Source organism: Rhipicephalus sanguineus, chromosome 4 (genome assembly GCF_013339695.2).
Source record: "Rhipicephalus sanguineus isolate Rsan-2018 chromosome 4, BIME_Rsan_1.4, whole genome shotgun sequence".
Lineage (NCBI taxonomy): Eukaryota > Metazoa > Arthropoda > Arachnida > Ixodida > Ixodidae > Rhipicephalus > Rhipicephalus sanguineus.
The window spans coordinates 198,447,939-198,461,758 of record NC_051179.1 but is presented as its reverse complement, the minus strand read 5'-3'; the positions used below and the strand labels follow the sequence as shown (position 1 = coordinate 198,461,758).

The 13,820-nt window shown below is 43.9% G+C and overlaps 1 long non-coding RNA gene across 1 annotated transcript; it reads right to left on the bottom strand.

Moving 5' to 3' along the window:
* Positions 1–1,827: 1,827 nt before the first annotated feature.
* Positions 1,828–12,005, bottom strand: LOC125758170 (uncharacterized). Its single transcript, XR_007415930.1, has 3 exons — positions 11,921–12,005; positions 9,803–9,929; positions 1,828–2,207 (listed from the first exon to the last, which is right to left on the bottom strand). It is a non-coding gene; the product is annotated as an uncharacterized LOC125758170 (long non-coding RNA).
* Between the last annotated feature and the right edge of the window lie 1,815 nt (positions 12,006–13,820).

The window sequence follows — 13,820 nt, the reverse complement described above, 5'->3', positions numbered from 1 at the left end:
CGACGACGCTCGACGCCATGCTACCCAACGTCACCGACGAAGAAAACCTCGATGCCGCCGCTTACTTACAACGTGCCGAAGAAGCTCGACAGCTCGCCCGCCTGAGCATCAAGACCCAGCAGCACACCGACAGCCGTCGCTACAATCTTCGACGACGCTTCGCGGAATACCAGCCCGGCGACCGTGTTTGGGTCTGGACGCCGATACGCCGACGTGGGCTTAGCGAAAAACTCCTTCGGCGATACTTCGGGCCATACAAGGTTCTTCGACGCCTCGGCGCTCTTGACTACGAGGTGATCCCGGACGGCATTACGAACTCCCAGCGACGCCGCGCACGACCTGAAGTCGTCCATGTCGTGCGCCTTAAGCCGTTTTTCGCGCGTTAGCGAACCTGAGGACTCCATTTTTTTTCCTTTGTTATTGTAATTTATTTGTGTATGCACTTGTTTTTTTTTTCTCTTCTATGTTCTTTCACAAGCATCGGGACGATGATTTTTCAAAGGGGGGCAATGACACGCCCACTTCTTGTCTTGTTTTGATGTATGCGGGTTTGACCGGCAGGGGCGGTTATCAACGCTCGACGCTGTCCGCGAAGCAGTGTTCGAGGAGCTTCGCGTCTGTAGTAGATCGTTCTGTTAAGATTGCGCCCCGCACGCGAATGTTCCAGCTTTGTCTAGAGATAACGCCGCCACCAGCGATATTGCTGGAAAGTTCGATAGCGCCTGTATAAAAGCCGACGCGCTTGACCGCTTGTCAGTTGATCGACGGACGACGCCCTGTTCGCCGCTATCTTTGTACAGCGTGTATTGCTGTAGTTCTAGTTCTCATTTTCCGGCCACAAGTTCGGCCAAAATAAACAGTTTCATCCTGCAAACGCCGACTGCTGTCTTCGTCGACGTCACGACCACGTGACAATATACACAATACAACAAAAAAACAAGGGCATCTGGGCTCTGGAAACCCTTGGAAGGAGGCCAATGAGAGCATATTACTAACTCTGTCAGATTAAAGAGTTTTCTTAAAAAGAATAAATCCTCCCCCATTTAGTACACAAAATGTGATCTCAGTCTGCAACCTATTAAGTATACCATGTCCGATTCAGAAACTACTGATGACATTTAAACAACTGCTTGAAAGCGCGCAAGCAAGCCACATCTTATGTGCAAGCAGAAGGTTCTGCTGAACTAAAACGAAAAATTAATAATCAGAGAATTTGTCAAATAGAAGAAAAGGTGGCTGCTTTCATTGCTCTCAATAGCAATGCATGCAGTAACTTTTTGTAGTAGGCATTAGGTCTTAGGATACTGAGACCAAGTTGATGCCAGACACGCTTTTTTGATGAAGCACCACACTAGCAGCTGCACAGGTGCAGTGTGGTGCAGCTGTACAGGTGTAGTGTGGTGCAACTGCACCACACTAGCAGCTGCACAACCAGGCACGTACAGGCATTCTAGCACCAACATATTATCGCCAGAGAACTTCCCTGCACCCGTTTTGCTTGGTAATCCGAAGTGACATGCAGTTCATACCTTGGCATCCTTTCCAAGAAGTTGTGCAACGTGCTTCTAGAAGAAGGGACGGTGAAACAACAGTGGCCACTCTCTCGATTTCTGTAGCATGGTGCACAGTACTCCCACTGTTTATGAATTGCCGTTGTGCTCCATATGTATCTTCCATGTACACCATGGCCAAAGACAAATCCATGTGCTTTGGACTTTTCCGCGCTTCACGCTGAAGAAATTGCTCCTTCTCACAAAGCTCATCAGTGTGTAAAACCGGCCGCGGCTGCCAATTCATGCAGCCGTACGACATCTTTGCACGCTTCTGCGTCGACACAGGAGTCGATGATGGGATTCCTCGCTTGCATCGATGAATATTTCCTACTCTCGCCTCAAGTTGTTGAAACAATGAGTCATAGCCACGGCCAAGCAAGGAGCCATTGATGCTCCTATCTTCAAGAGCAGCTGGGTATGCCTTGACCATTTCCTCAGCCACACTCCTAATCAGTTCTCTTCTTGGCCTAGAGCGCACAGCTAACATTTGGTAAACAACACAACGGACTAGTTCCTTTCGATGTTTAGGGTGAAGAGGAGATGCCGCTGTACTCAATGTGCCCTGAAGGTCTTTGGGAAGCTTTTCTGTCGATACATGGATGTTGATGGCACTGGTTGGCTCTCGTACAGGTGCACTGTTTGATTCTGAGACGTCTGAAACAAGAAAAGTAATGTTTACTACGAACACAAATCGCAAAAATGCAAGCAGTAAAACAAATCTCTGCATGTAAGTAATAATAATAATAATAATAATAATAATAATAATAATAATAATAATAATAATAATATGTGGTTTTTACGTGCTAAAACTATGATATGATTATGAAGCATGCCGTGGTGGAAGGCCCAATATAATTTCGAGCCCATGGGGTATTTCAACGTGCATTTACATAGCACAGTACACAGACCTCTAACATTTTGCCGCCACAAAAATGAGACCGCTGCAGCCAGGATCAAACCTGCGACCTTTGAGTCAGCAGCTGAGCACCGCAACCTCTGACCACCGCCGCACCTCTGCATGTCAGTACAAAGCTTTTGCACTACCATACTAGTAGCTCAAAAATTTGAAGGCTTGCTAGCTTCCAGCGTTGTTAGGCCTAATCTGTAGTAGTGGCAAATAGAGTCCCATAATGCATGCTCATTTAACTAACTCACTGCATCGAAGCTCTAGTGTTGTCAGACACCCAGAAGTTAAAAGCTGCAATATGTCAGTGGAATGAGTGACCGCTACAAAATGAATGAATATATATTTTTAACTGAAACTTCGAAGTTTACGGAAAATGTATCTCGTGCCTTGATGCCATACTACCTGGCAAACGATGTTACACAAAGCTCTGCTCCAGATTTTGTTTGAACAGTTCATTTCTCTGAATTCATAGACGTTATTTAAAATGATCATTCAGCTTCACACAGCCACTGATTAGACAGGAGAATAGCTCACAGTCAGTGGCAGCAGCTGCCCCAGGATAGGACCACAGTTCGGCAAAAGAATTGGAGCTCACTCAGACTGACTAAAGAAATATACTTTGTTCTAGGGCTCACTCGTACTAAGACTCACCAATTTTTCCTCAACCAAACTCACTCAGACTCACTGAACTTCTTCTCAACCGGACTCATTCGGACTCGAACTCACCAGCATATGACTCAGCCAGACTCACTCAAACTCAGACCCACGGCTTGACCTGAGTTTGAGTGAGCCTGAGTGAGTCAACTCATGAGCCCGTTATTGTAAAATTAAAATTGATCTTTAAATATCTCACATAATCGGTGCTCTACGATGTGCCTTTTGATCTTGTACATTTAAGTACATATTATAAATGGTTTCAACCAAGCTTATTTTAGGTGATAAGCGACTCACACAAGACATTTTATCAAGAACTTCCCATGAAAAAGTTAACGGGGGGGGGTCAAGGCACCCCCCCCCACAACTCACGCCTCTGTTCAATAAATATTGAGGTGGCGCATGAACGCTCGTGCGCTGACATGTGTAAATACACTTGACTATAAATGTACACCGATATAAGTCTTTTAGTAATGCCGAAGATTAGGAGATAGGACAACAGGTCGGCAATGGAAGGTCGAGCTCACTCAGGCTGACCCAAGAAATATATTTTGTGCTTAGGGCTCACTCGGACTCGAACACTAAAATTTTTTTCAGCTGGACTCACTCGCACTCACTCACCAAAATAATACACACCTGGATTCACTCAGACTCAGACTCACGGTCCGATCTGTGTCTGAGTTAGTCGACTCATGAGTGAGTTTGCCGACCTATGGATATGACTCATTTTTTTTTTCAACTGTGCACGTACAGTTCAACGTACATATACACTACACTTTCACAATAAAGCCTGCTATGTAAACTGCATGTTTCAAAGTTGCTGCTTGCTAAGCTGTAGAACTATGGCAACATGAACAACATAAAAGCTAGCCTATTATTATGCATAAACGACACTTGTAAAATTTCGTCCCTGCCGGTGGCAAGTTTTGTTTTCATCCACTTGAATTTCTTCACATTTATAGCATAATTACTACAAATAACGTCCCGTATACTTTCCTTGGCTTGATTGTCTGTTGGTTCTCGTTCAGGTTGTGTCTAACAAAAAAAAACAATTCCTTAAATTCCCCTAGCGTTGTATAATTGATGCATGAAATTCCGAATTGCACTATGAAGGCACTTTTAGCTCACAATTAGTGAAGCCGGAAAAAATGCATGGCAGAAATGATTGCCTTCTATGTTTCGAGAGGTAAAATGAAAAACAAAAACACAAAATGCACAGCCCATACACCTCTAATATGGGTATGTGTTCGGGGTGTGACGGAACAAGAACGACGAAGAAGAAAGGAACTCCCTCGTGCTTCGGAACCACGAGCAAGAGCAGCAACCCATGGAGTCAGGCTGTGGTTTATCGTAAATAAACCCCTTATTGTTCACATCAGGAGGCTTGATTTCCTTCAAGTGGTGCCGAAACTCATCGAAGCAGTGAACCACATCGATGGACCCAAGGCACAGGTGCAAGGTAATCGCCTTCCTGCCTACGGATTCATCGTACCAACCTATAGCAGTTCAAGACGGAGCCAAAACATAGAAATACTCAAGCTGAAGCGCAAAGCCGAGAGGTTGAAATTAACGCGCCTTATCACCAAGATAGCAGCAATGCTCACTCAAGACAGTGTTACAGGAGAGGAGCTTTGCATCCTCAACGAACACCTCAAACACCTTCACACCGACTTGAGAGTAACTGGCTCCCACATCGTCCGTCTGCTGTCAACCACGGAAGCTCAGGCAGAGCTTGACCGGGTTGTGGATTACAACGATCCAGCCACAGTGACGTCCGCGAAACTCTGGTATCGGATACGTCAACTTCAGGAGTCCAAGAACCCTGCACTACTGGTAATGTCAACTGAACCCGTGCAACGCACGCCCACCCGCTATCCAACTTCCAAAAATCGACCTCATGAAATTCGATGACCAACCATTGGATCACTGTGGACACCTTTTTGGGAGCAGTTCAGTCAGCTGATACACAGCAACAATGAACTCTCCAACGTAGACAGGTTCACCTATCTACGCTCGGTTTTTTTGGCAATGCGGCACTGGGAATCACGGGACTTTCAGCAACTGCAAGCTGCTATTGTGAAGCCTTGGACATTCTGAAACAGCGCTTTGCCATGCCTGACATGATAATTCAGGCTCACATGCAGCGACACACGCAACGATCTTCGAGGACTTCGACGATGCCTCTACAACATGGTGCAGTCCCAGACGTGCGCCCTCAAGACTCTCGGTGTATTGGAAGACAATTATTCCGCAATGCTGTACGCTGGCGTAAATCCCGGGGGGGGGGGGGGGGCGGCGAGGGTCAGGGGTGTGCCTGGGGGGGACACCATTTGCAAATGTCCCCCCAATTCAGATTTATTTTTCAAACGTCATATGTTTGAATTGCTTGGCAGTTAGGTATAGTCCATTTAACTTTCTGTAATGACTGTTTATTTTGTAGTGTGTAGGTCCTGTGTTCAATACCCCTCAGCTGTGTGAGACAATTGAAACTACAACTGTCGCTCGACCGGTTTCAGAGAAGATTCAATAAAACAATGCAATTACGTGAGCTGGGCACCCATGCTCACCATTTAATTTTATTTTAAAAATTATCTAATTTTATATAAGTAGAAATAACGCCTATATTTATAAAAAATGGCCACCATAACGAGATGTGCGTCCCCCCTTCTGATTTTTTTTTATTTACGCCACTGATGCTGTACACCATCCTCCTGATTGTGCTTCCTCACAGCATAGCCCTCGACTTCAATAAAACCACTGAACGTCAAGGTTCAGAGAAAAGAGGACAAGGTGGAAGCACAGGCCAACAAGAAAAGCACAGTCAGGAACAGAAGGCGAGCAATAAGTCCTTGCTGTTTTTTATTCAAACAGAAACAGAGACTCGAGAAAGAACAGTCCCGTATGTTTCTGTCAAGGAAGACGCACCAAAGGGCCAAGTTAAAGGTTTTCGCAGTAGCGCGACATCCTCTTCGTGGCTCAACATTCAACCACGAAGTGTGGCTTCATCCGCAAAACCAGTTCCTCAAGAGAACGCCTGCTTATTCTGTGACTCGATTACCCATTATACAGAGCAGTGAGACTCAGATTCCTCTCGAGCAAAAGAAAAACGACTACTAAGTGACGGTCGCTCTTCCGCTGTACCTTGCAACATCACTTAGCAAAAGGTTGCAGGTGAAAGGTTAAATGTATAAAGTGCAATCAGCGCCATGCAGAAACAATGTGCGACCGTTTGATGATGACCTTGACTACCAGTCGCGACATTACCAAAACCAATGCAACTGGAGGTGACTGGAACTGGCAATGCCAAACGGTGTGTAAAGCTCCAAACAGCTGTTGCTTAGGTAGCCGGCCCAGGAAGTAAATCCCTAGTTCTAGTTTTATTCGATGGAGGCAGTCAGTGCAGTTTCGCGACTAAGCGATTGGCTGGGAAATTACATTGTCGAGCACTCATATAATAATAATATCTGGGGTTTCACGTCCCAAAACCACCATATAATTATGAGAGACGCCGTAGTGGAGGGCTCTGGAAATTTAGACCACCTGGGGTTCTCTAACGTGCACCTAAATCTAAGTACACGGGCCTCAAACACTTTCGCCTCCATCAAAAATGCAGCCGTCGCGGCCGGGATTCGATCCCGCGACCTTCGGGTTCGCAGTGTCGAGCACTCAATCACGAGAGTCTTGCAGAGGGATATCTTGAAGGACAACATGACGAGAAGACCTACCAGCGCGTTTGTCACTTTGAGTTCAGTACGTGGTTGCAAGTCACTGCGAATCAAAGCTCTCGTCATGACAAAGATCAGCCACCAATCTATTCCACGAACAAGTAGAGATTTCATCGACAAGCTCAAACCCAATGCTATTTAGTAGGGGTGTGCGAATATCAAGTTTTTCGAATACGAATCCAATACGAATATCCACCTTCGAATATCGAATATCAAGGCAAAAATGCCTCCACAGTAGCCATATTTTATTTAACATGTAGCTATTTGAAAAAAAAAAAGACATTAACAGCCTGACTGGCAACGCAACATACACTGCTATCTCCAGAACACAATGTCCAGGCTAGCACAATGTACATCACAACACAAGCAAATATCACGGCACAATGAAAGTAATGACTAGATGTTATCATGAAGAAATATGAGTTGCTCCGCATGATCAGGCAGCAGGCGCTCCCTTCTAACAGAGACACCCCCCCCCCTGCCACTGAAAAGGCACGCTCGCTTGGAACAGAAGTGGCTGGTATAGGGAGGTACATGGGGCAAAGCTTTGGCAGACTGGGGTATCTGAAGGTGCCTACAGTCCGCCACCAGTCACATGGGTCACTGTCTTTCTTCAGAAGTGGTCCCGCATAGTCAACGAGTGGTAGTGCGGCACGTTACGGCCGCATAATATTGAAAATGTACGGTTACGTGATCGCCAATAGCGCTGCCCGTCGGAGATGCACCAGCAATACATCATACGTATTGGGGCGCTCGTCGCAGGCAGATATCGTGCCTCCGTGTACTTACGATGTTTATCGCTCCTCTCGGCAACGTTTTTAGCTATACGAACGCAGCGGAAATGTGGAAGATGAGTTATTTTATGCATGAAAATCGAATCGCATATTCAAGTTTTTCGAATATTCGAAGTTATCGAATACACGATTTTCGAATCGAATACGAATATTTTGAATGTAATATTCGACGAATATTCGAAACTTTCGAATATTCGCACACCCCTACTATTTAGTACTTCACCGACATCGATCAAGGTCAAAGCCCAAACGCTGTCGACATCTTGATCGGCAAAGACTTGCACTGGTCATTTGTCATGGGAAACGTACATAATTTGGACAACCGACTCCAAACCGTCGAGACCACACTAGGCTGGACTCTACATGGACCAGTCACCTCTTGTGCTATCTCCATGCACTGCAATGAGGCTATTGTACTGCAAGTGGCAGTAACAGACCATAGGATCACAACAGACAACTAGTGATTTAGAAATTATGGGAACAAAATCCAATGGACTTAAGATGACCCAGGAGGAAAACAATGAAACAGACTCCGTCGAAGACGCGTTCAAGCTGCAGTCAGAAGCCATGAAGATACTCTCAAGTGCATCTATGAAACTGAACAAATGGGCTTCGAACGACCTACGCTTCTTTAGCATGCAATCTACGCAACCTCCGCAGTTACAACTCAAACAACTGAAAAGAGTACCGAAAGCCTTGGGACTGATATGGCACCCTGACACAGATGTATTGTCGTCTAGTCCGGGCAATGGGGCAGAATTCGTTCACCAAAGAACCGCGAATAAGCAAAACCAAACTTTCACGCTTCAGGCAACCTCTCGCCTAGACGACACACGCAGCACGTTGGATTCTTCCACAGTAAAGATGAAGAAGATCCCATCTGAATATTTAACAAGACGAGCTTCCGGCCATGAATCCGGCCTTGTTTGGCGAACAGGACCCAAAGGGCTTGCTTATGAAGAACATGAATGCCCACCATACTGAGCACATCACAGCGTGGCTACTACAACATGCCTCAAAGACGAAGCAAAGCTCCAACTTAGCGCCGTCGTACTACAGAATTAAAAAGGGCGACTCGTTCTCCTGCAAGGGTCGAGAAACCCCAGACCCCTATGGAACATTGTTAGAATATCAGATCTCGATAGACTACCGAGTGAAACTACCATTAAACGCCCATTCATCTGCATACAGGGCAGTTTGTAGGAACAAGATCGACAATGAAGAGAACTCTCTCGTGCTTTGGTACCATTCACAACAGCAGTAACCCACGGAGACAGGCTACGGTTTATTGTAAATAAACCCCTTTTTGTACACATCAGGAGGTTTGATTTCCTTCAGGGTGTGCGAATAGTGAATTTTAGAACTAATTGAATAAGGATCGAATAGTGATGACACCAAATCAAATGCGAATACAAATTCAAATTGTAAGGCAACCATCTTCAAAGCAGCCCTACGCTGGTCAGGATTACAATTTTTAAAACAGTCAAAAAATTCGACGACGTTTGATTCGAAACATATATTCACAGTTGTCAACAAAGGGACATTACGGTTCCTTCTAACCGACAAAAAAATAGCACAATAATTTAAACTAAGGCAAGCTCCTATACAGCAGCAATTCGAAATATTTTGCAACTGCAGGCTGAAATATAGCAGTGACTACAGCATTCAAGGTGGTACTTTATCAACAGCTTTTTTAAAAAATAAGTGAGCTTCGCACTAGTGGTGCCAAGCACGAAGTACGAAGCTGGGCCTTTTTCTCTTTCTTCCTCTGTTTCTATGTCATTTTCTTTCTTTGTTTTTTTTCCTATCTCATTTTTGTCTCTGTTTATTTCTATTTCTTTTTCTTTGTTGCTACTGCTATCTTTCTCTGGCTGCGTGCATCTGGGTAATTCAAAGATGAAAACAGGAAATGTTACCGATCACTGTTCTAACGACTTGTTTCTTTTAGCATTTTTCTTCGTTGCTGATTATTCCAAAAACATTCTAAAATTATTTGGTATTTCGAATTTGCACTATTAGATTCGAGTACTGAATGGAATAGAATGCTATTCGATTCGTCATTTCAAGTTTTCGAATATTTGCACACCGCTAGTATATGAATCTCTTAGTCGTGTTTTTTGCCATGTCACTTCTTAATGTCAACTACAAGTAAAAGCACTTTTAACGAACCTTGCACAGGAGGACTTGCAGGTGGCACAATTTCTGCAGCAATGAAAATCCTCTGGTCCATTGGTAGCTGAGCAACAACTTCTTCGAATACTGTTTCTTCACGTTCCGTCCAATCAACAAGAAACACCTGTTGCAAAATAATAGCAATATCGCTCAAACAATGACTATAAGATATTATTTGTTTTGTGTAGAAATATGTGGTTGGGTTGTTGAAATAAACATTTTACTTTGTCAATGTAACAAACTAAGTAACTTGGAAGAGAAAGTGAAAACTCGAAGCTGGTGTACACGTTGAGACATCACACTATATACATATTTGCTTCTAAGGCTCTGTGGCGCAGCAGCTTGAATGCAGCATTCTTTAAAGAGACAGTGAAGGCAAATAACAATTTATGTCAGAGTGAAAGCTCAATGTATGACAACTTCTAAAACGGCAATATTATCAACAGCAGTGCCCTACTTACCGAGAAATTAAACTAAATGTATCACATGATGAGCGCCACGAGTGGGATATTTTCGAAGTGATCCCGATGACGTGGGGGAGTCTGCCTACAATAAATCACTAGTAATCAAACTAGCAGCAATAAAAGAAGAACCTTCCGTGCATCAAAAGGCGTAATGAAATGCTGGTTGTTCGCTTCCGTTTGATTCATGGAAAAAAGAACCTCTGTGGCGTCGCCATGGGGAACGGCGCGCGTGGTTCAAAGGTTCCGTTTTCACTGAACTGCGCTTCGCCCGGCGCCCTGCTTCGCTCACGCGGTCGCGTTTCAGTGGTAGTTTCGGGATCGCGTACTGCTGCGGCGTACAGCCCACCGTCGCGAGCCAATGTCTCGTTGTCAAGTTCTCCGTCCACATCCATAGCGGCGATTGCGGCAAGCTTCGATGGCCGTTGTTGCAGCTGTGGGTCCCGCTACTTTCGCTCTGCTGCTACTAGCGTCGGCGGCCGCGCAGTAAAGGCGGGCAACGTTGGGCACGCAGCATTGATGTATGAAAGTCTGATTTCAGGCAGGTGATTTGAAGAGCGCCAACGTGATGCGGACCACTAAAACGTGATTTTATTTCAAAATAAGCATTTCCTTGGCATAAAAGTTGCACTACGAGGTTTCTGGACCGTTATTTCACAATCAACGTCACCTAATATTTGCCTTTAGTGTCCCTTTAATTTATCAGTGATGCCTATTTTTTCTTTGAAGAGTGGAAGCAGAGCTACATCTGCTACAAAATCTGAAGTGGCACTGTCAACAGCTACGCTGTGCAATGTACAACCAAACATTTACCAAAGCTTTTTTTTACGGTAGAACTGTTATGGTCAAGGTTTGCTGTGTGTTGTAGATAGAAAATGATCACCATGAACCGCCACGCGCTCAGTCACTGCCCGAGCACTTGGTACAGATGGTTAACAAGAAAAGCTGAAACATATGGCCATTAATCAGTGTTCTCCTAACTTTTAGTGAATCAGTGCGATGAGTAGTGAGACTTTCCCATTTCTGTGGCACATATGCACTATAGGAGAGAGCAAGCGTAGCCATGTATAGTAAAATATAGCAAGGGATGGTGAGAGGGTGAAAGCCTAGCCAAGCCAGACCAGCTAGGTGCCCAACAGCTCTGCTGTGACCCAGCCTTGCGCAACTAAGTACAAGCTGCGCTAATTCCCCCCCCCCCCCTGAAAATGTTCTTTGGCATGCTCGCCACCACAGTGATGTAAGGAAATCAACTGCACAGTAGCTGAACACAAACACCAGCTAGTGAAGAACTCAAAAAATAACTGCTACACATGGTATAAATTGCACCAGCTATATATGAATAACTGTGACCACTTAGTTCATTACCACCATGAGTATGATGTACTTAAGGTTTTCGTTTCGGCTTTAGAAGTAAGGCAGTTTGGGCCTCTGTCACATAAGCTTAGTGCCATTTTTGGCTAAAATGCTGTTTGATGGTGGGAAGGCAGAAAGGAACAAATTCAGTATAATGTGGTGCAGCTGTTAGCCGCTTGCTGCTGCATTAGTAACTGACAAGAAGCAGCAGCCTAGTGTAACAATGTAAACACCCTAAAATGCCTACAAACATCTTGGTTAGAAAATAGCTAGCAAGAGATTGCACATTTCAAGTTTTTACCTTTGCACTGCATTAGTTGCAGATCCCGTATTCCTCTGCTTTCTCAATAACATCAGCCATTGTTTCAGCGGTGATCATCTTTTTTATTGTGTGATCCGCACCCAAATCTTTAAGAGAGGCATGATCGATAGCTGTATCTGCAATAACGAAGCAAACTTTTACTTTCAATGCCCAAAATATTTTTGCACTAATAAACCAACAAAACTGTCTTTAGAGGCACTTTGGTTGGTTTACGAGAGCAAGATATGTGCCGAAAAGTTTCAGAGAAACACTGCTTTAAGCATAAAAAATATCTCTCAATTGATATATCACAGTTCTACACACAAGCACTGTGTGCCTTTGAATGTTGCACAGCAAAGTTGATATTCAACTGCAGCAGAGCCGCTTGCAAACAACCTCTGCTCCTAAAACCAGCAACTGAGCAACTGCTCCTAAAAGCAGCAAAGGAGGGGGGAGGGGGTTGTTTGGTTCCCGAAGCTTTAGAATTAAGTTTGTTTATTTTTCAGGAGAGAATGACGGCAGAGTTGGCAAGCTGCACCTTTTAAATGCGTTTCGAAACGTGACAGTACGTTCATGGTCTCACTATTTTACTTTTGCTTGTAGAAGAAGCATGTAAACAGTGGGACGATTTCCTTTGAAGCGGATAAGATTGTTCTTGGGGTTATGAATGCACGCAAATTTCCACAATAGTAGTTTCTGTTGGTTGGTCTCAGCAGCTAGTTCCCGATTTTTGAAAAGCAATTTGGTAGTTTGCATATTTTTTAATGTCTCCCAAGGGGGCTGCATAATCTAGAGCAGGTTCTGACAGTTTTTGTGTCGCTGGATTCTTTTTGTTGATTTTTTCATTTCACCCGTGCATGCTACTTGGGAGTATGCACTTCAACTTTGTAGACAACTGCTGAGTTTTGTCTTGGTGCATGGCATTTGGGTGCCAGTAGAAGCTATAGGATGTGTTCAGTAGTATGTGCATTGCAAGTTTAAGATTTGCCTGATGCATGCACTGCTATCTAAAACATATGGAGAGATATATTTATTTCTGGAGAAACAGGGAGACTGAGCATTTCTTGCAAATGTTTTTTTTTCTGCTGTGTTGTTTTTGAAGGAAGCGATTTGGGTAAGCTGTTTTTTCAGAGTTCAGTGAAAATTGCTAATTTCTTTCCTTCTGTAAGATTCCATCATGCAATTTGCTTTGTTTCTTCTGAAGTATTGACTACTGATGCTTTTGGCTTCCCGAATGGTTCGAGCTGAAATTTAAGTAAAGGCCAGTATATGTTGGTTTGTGGTTGACTGACACATTTAGAGAGTCTCCGATTTGGGTTGTTAGTCATATATCAAGGGATGGGAACTGTGATCAGTCTTTTCTGATCTATTCCACGAAAGATCGAAAAAGGGTGTATATTTGATGTTTCCGATTTTCCTGATAATTTTGTATGTTGTGCACATATGATTGCACAGCACGAAATGGCAGTTCGTTTTCAAATAAAAATTTTTTTCAACACAGCAAAATTCGACAAGTGTCGCCGGTTGACGACGACCATTTTACGAAGAATGCGTTTTCGTAACTTCGGAACCATGCTGGCAGCTACTCAAGCTATATATCACAAATATCTTTCTTTTTAGCGGAAGTAGAAGTAAAGAGGAAATATCTCTTATCATTTCATATACTTCTGAGCAAATTATGTATTTTTAAAAATTCACGAAAAACGCTGCGTTTTTGAAAATCAGTCAAATTTGGGACGCTATGGCTACTTCTGTGAACATCTTAGCTTGCTCATATTTGCAGTATGAATAGGCCTTTATGTGAATAATGAACCTCTGCATTTGTGTTTCTCTAATAATTTTCAAAGTAGTAAATTTTCATGCTCGAAACACCAAAAAGAGAAAAGTGCTCCTCCATTCA